The 5,634-nt window shown below is 38.8% G+C and overlaps 1 pseudogene across 1 annotated transcript; it reads left to right on the plus strand.

Moving 5' to 3' along the window:
• The first annotated feature begins 659 nt into the window (after positions 1-659).
• Positions 660-731, plus strand: POSPLADRAFT_t100 (annotated as a pseudogene). Its single transcript has one exon. The product of its transcript is annotated as a tRNA-OTHER (tRNA).
• The last annotated feature ends 4,903 nt before the right edge of the window (positions 732-5,634 follow it).

Consider the following 5,634-nt stretch of genomic DNA (forward strand, 5'->3'; position numbering starts at 1 on the left):
AGAAGCTCACATGGTTAGGGATTGAGGGTTGAAACTTGAGGATGCTTGGCCCAATTTTTCCTGTCCTGCTACTATTGCTATAGAAACATCATTTAACTGTACGATGTTCAAGTACACATGTTGTGAAATTAAAGGTTGCAGTGCATACTACATGGGAGAAGTGGCTAGTCACCAGTTTAGAGGCACTTCCACCAAGATTATTGCCTCTGGATGGCAACAGGAGACATGGTTATACAGCTAGAGGAGATCCCTTGTTAGAAGAAAATGTTAAGCTTGAGCCTGAACATAGTGATACCTGTATTGAATGGCTATTATGTAGTGGACACCTCCTGTTCTGAAAGCAATACAATGTATGTGAAGCACTGATATACAGACAGAATGCTTTGCACTGCAACTAAGTCTGATATATAGAGTAAGTCGCAACTGGAGATAAGATGCTATCTGTAACCCAAATTTGTTTTGATTATGCTAGGTAACATGACATCACAACTGGCAGATTGATCGAGACAATTGTCGGGAAGCACAGACCAATCTATGCAGGTGTCAAATGTGTGCTCTGACACATATGAGATGGTTAAGAACCTCTGAATCTATAATATAGATCATGTTCATACCCTTGAAGTAATGTATATGAGACTTCATGATTTTATAGTAACCAAGGTCCAATAGCTCAGTGGTAGAGCACCCAGTGCATTTCTGGTAGGTCCCGGGTTCAATCTTTGGTTGTGCCGATTTTTTCATGCAGGTGTTGTGCAGTCAAATTCTGACAACAGGCCTAGGATATATTGAGCAAGTCCATATACCACTCTTTCCTTCCTCAACCTGTGCTGTTGAGCGAACAAAGTCCTGTCAGGATTACAATGATTCATACACCACCACTTCTGTTGCAACTTAGGGTCAAGTGACAGGGAAAGAACAGACACAAAGGTTGGGGGCATTCAACTTAGTCTAACCAAAGCAATGGTGAGTGAAGCTCAAACCTAAGGCTAGGAACAAGATAATATTAGCCAGTAAGGAAAGATAAGTAAATACAGGAGAGCTTACTGACCTAGGGACAAGAGGTCAAAACTGAGGTCCCTAGGGCAGCAAAGGCAGGTTTATATGCATGTAAGATTTAGGGCCAGCTGTGTGCACTGGTCCATGCACTGCTGGTCTGTGTGCAGCATGCTGACACAGCCCTGGAGGCCGGTGAGTCAGAGCAGCTGTGTCAGCAGAGCCCGGGTTGTGGAGTGTACTGCCATTCCATCTAATTTAATCATACTAGGTTTAAGCGGGCCATTGCTATGCATGGCAGGGCAATTCCTGAGGTTTAGATATAACTTAAGTTTGACCATATCACCACTTAAAGTAAACAGGTTATTGCCAGCTAACCAGTTTTTCACCCAATTTCAAGCTTGCTTGAAGTGTTTATAATAACAATGATTATGGTTGTAGACCTCCTGATAAAATCATACAATGTTGTAAAAATTATATACTCTAATTACATACATTGTAATTTGCTTATCTTGTAGAAAAATACTATATAAAAGCATTTATTTTTACAATTGCTTTGTGACTATAACAGCATGCTATAATTTACTGCTACTATAATGATAAGCCTGTGGTTTACTTGTATTTCAGTCTAGCTTCATCTTTGATGACTGCATTAGTATATAACCTCATTGTACATTAGCAAACTATCAATCCAGCTTAGGTCAACCTTAGTTTTTTTGAAGGGATTAGTTAGCTTAATCAAGCAGACTAAGTGCACTTAACAATAAGTTGAGCAGAATGAAGAATATATTATCCCTTATGCAGTCTTGACCTTTAACATGCAGGATATATGATTGTAACATTGATCCTGTCATTACTTGAGTTTATTATAAGATTTCATGATAATAGTGTGTTATTTCAAGTAGAAGTGTACACCTTTTTAGCACCCTGTACCAGTACACTATACTAGAATTGGAAACAGAACCCATTGATCATAAAAACAGCCCAGACTAACCAAACAAATCCAGTCAATTGGCTATACTTTGATGTGTGACTAAAATCTCAGGGATGTTAGTAATAAATTGCTATTTCACTGATAGATATAAGCTATAAGGGCTGACACTATGAATGTACTATATCAGGCTTGGAAATATGATCATTTGTGCATAAAAACAGCCTTCATTGGCAAAAAAACCCAGTTAATTGGCTATACTACAATGTGTGGCTGAAATGTGGCTGAAATAGCGGAGTTGGAAATGAGTATAAATTGTCCCTCTGGAGGAGTTCAAAAAAACCTGACATTGTCCGGAGGATGACAGGTTTATTTGAGCTCCGACGCTTTTCAGCCACATGTCAGCCACAACAACATAAAGTCAAAATATAGCCAAAAAACGGATTATTATGATCATTACAGGCCATTTTTACACACATTAGAGCACATGCTTATGTTTGTTACTGTAAGGTGTGATGGCCAATAGCAAAAATGTTAACAAGGCTTCAATTGGCCTGTGACTTATTAGCTTACAGCTGCTAAGAGCAGATAAGTGATCTTCCTAAAATGAAAATTGCCATATATGGTAAAGACCAAAGTTGTAGTCCATCAATCCAAATGTATGACAAAATTTGTTTGAGAGCCTATACTTGCTTGGTTCTATCATAAAATGCAAAACAAAATTTGAACACAGTGTGTACAATAGATCAGGCTTTGGCTGTAAGTATACAATATTATTATATTGTATGCTTGTAATGGGATCACAGCATTATTGTAATAAAAGACGGCCACATTGATTATATTTATAACTAACAAGGCAGGATGATCAGATTGTGCCCATATCAGGCAACTGATAAGATGATCTTTTGTTTGATTGTTTGGCCAAGTCATGTCGGCTGGGTTTGAATTCCACTCTCTAATGAAATTTGTTACTGGTAACAAGCAATTTTAATGTGATTAGAGTGGACATAACAAACATTGTATTCAAAACCTACCCCTAACCCTAACTTATGAGCTCTTTTTCTTACCACTTTGTATTGATGGGTTCCTACACTTTGTGCACGGTTGATCGTTGCATGCTGGGCTCTATATAAAACTCATCCTTTGTACCTCAGGAATTATAATAGTAGATAACGACTTGTCCGTTTGAGCATATAGTACAGAGATTGCAGGTTCAAGCCCGCAGAAAGGAAAAAAATTAAAAAACAGCTAGACACTGTGTCACCTCATGACAACTTCATTTGTCACAAGTTGCTATGTCATGGTCTATTTTTTTTCTTTTCCCTTTTCTGGGTTTGAACTAGTGACCTTGCTATGCAGGGTCATGCTGCCTCAATCAATTAGACTAGATGGCTGTACGGCACAGCACGAACACTGCTTACGCAGCCTCTCTGACTCACCAAGCCACTGCCTCAGTGGCTGTAACACAGCAATGCTACGCACAGACTAGCTGTGCACGAACCAGTGCACACAGCTGGCCCTGAACCTTACATGCATATAAACCTGCCTCTGCTACCCTAGGGACCTCAGTTTCGACCTCTTGTCCCTAGATCAGTAAGCCCCTGTATTCCTTTTTACTTACCTTTACTAACTTAATACATTTACTTGTCCCTAGCCTTAGGTTTGAGCATACTTACCATCGCTTTGGTCAACCCAGTTGAACACCCCCAGCCTTTGTGTTTGTTTGTTCCATATTGCTTGACCCTAATTCACGACATCATTCATATGCAGCAACTGTCAAACATCAATTTTCCCAGAATAACTACTGTGCCATATGAAATCTATACCAAAATGTGACTCTCTGCAGCATTAATTGATCACATTGTCCATCAATTGAGCAAGCTAAGCCCAACAAAGTTGCGAATTCACCTCAATCTTATGCCAGGTGCAGGTACCAGAACTGGCTGTTATTGCCACCATTGGTGGCCTGGAGGACAATCTGAAATACATCTAGTGAGAGTGTGGAGGTTCTTCATTTTAGTTGCCCAATGGAGTGTTGTGAGGGTCATTTCTGAGTGCAAAAGGTGTAATTGCATGAAATGTATCACTGCAAATAAGCTGGAAGATGCACTCATTTGCATGAATCCCTATACAATGATCACCATTTACCAAAAAGACTATATGGCAATGGGACCTTCAGCTGGTGGCAACACTAGTGTAGGCAGAAAATGTACCACACACTTGGCAGTTGGCCTCTTTCGCAGTGGTGTGGTTGATGAACTGTGCCTCATTTCCCACATACATGCTATTGATATTCAAAGAAGCATCCAGGTCATATATATAGCTACAACCACAATGCTTTGAAAGCTGGCTACACAACCGTCAACATGGGCATTTCAGAAGCCGTTCACTTGAGAACTCACCTACATGCATCAAATGTGGGCTCATATATGAGCTCTCCAACATATTCTGTATAAGCTTAAGTGAGTTTCATGTCTCTGCGAACACAAAAGTATTTTGCCTGAAGGACCTGTGATAAGATCACCCTCTTTGGCTGCTTCCTTCAAGAAGACCCCTAGGCCATATTTTGCTTATTACACCATTAACATTGTAATTGAAACAGAAGGCCTATATCTTGCTCCCCTCATATGTGAGTCCACACATACCTCAGATACACTATAAGGATGGCACATATCATGTTTGAGCCAAATCTGTCCACAGGTGCAGGAACTTAAGGGAGGCCTGCAGTTCTGGCATTCTGGCATCCAGGATTGGAGTTCAAAAACACTGTTGATGGTTTTCAAGTGTTGAGAACCATTGACATGTTTTTCAAACTCTGAAGGGAGGCTGGAATGCCAGGGTTCAAACTCCGGGTGGCTGATCCACCATAGACTGCTGTTACATTGCATTCTTATGCTGTATAAGCATCTTTCTATGACCAATAGAGTAGATGCTTATGCTCATCTGAATATAATAAATATTCTGAATCCTTATGGCCATCAGAGCAGATTTTAATAGTCATTATATTGGTTCTAATGGTGATTATGGTGACTTTGTAACATCATTGGGATACATTCTCATAATCATTAGAGCTAGTTAGTATGACTGATGCAATACTTTCTAATGGTCATAAAAACACACATTCTTATGGGTATTAGAGTAAGATGTTATAATGTTTAGAGTACTTTGTTACCATATTATAATGGTTTTGTAGGGCCACTTTCTTATAGTCATTGAAGTAGGTTGTTATGACCAATACACCAGGTTCCAATGATAATAATACATTCTTATAGTCATTAGAGTGAGTTTATATAATCAAATCAATTGCTTCTCATGATCAATACAAACACATGTGTGGGGTCATTAAAGTGGATTGCTATGATGATTCTAATATGTGCTTATAGTGATTAGAAAGAGTTGTTATAATAGTAACAGTAGGCTGTTATGATGGTTATATCACTTCCTTATTGTGATTGGAGTGAGTTGTTATAGTGCTGTCTAATGATCATTAGAGTGGGTTCTTATGATTGTTGGTGCTATTTCTTATGGTCATTAGAGTGGGTCTCATTGTTAATAGAGCAGACTCTAATGGTCATTAAATTAGGTGATTACAGTGACTATGTAACATTATTAGAACACTTTCTTAAGGTTATTAAAGTGGATAATTATAATCATTATATTGAGTTGTTATAGTTACTATAGTATGTTGTTATAACCATTAGAGTATGTCA

The sequence above is a fragment of the Postia placenta genome (genome assembly GCF_002117355.1).
Source record: "Postia placenta MAD-698-R-SB12 unplaced genomic scaffold POSPLAscaffold_10, whole genome shotgun sequence".
Classification (NCBI taxonomy): domain Eukaryota; kingdom Fungi; phylum Basidiomycota; class Agaricomycetes; order Polyporales; family Adustoporiaceae; genus Rhodonia; species Rhodonia placenta.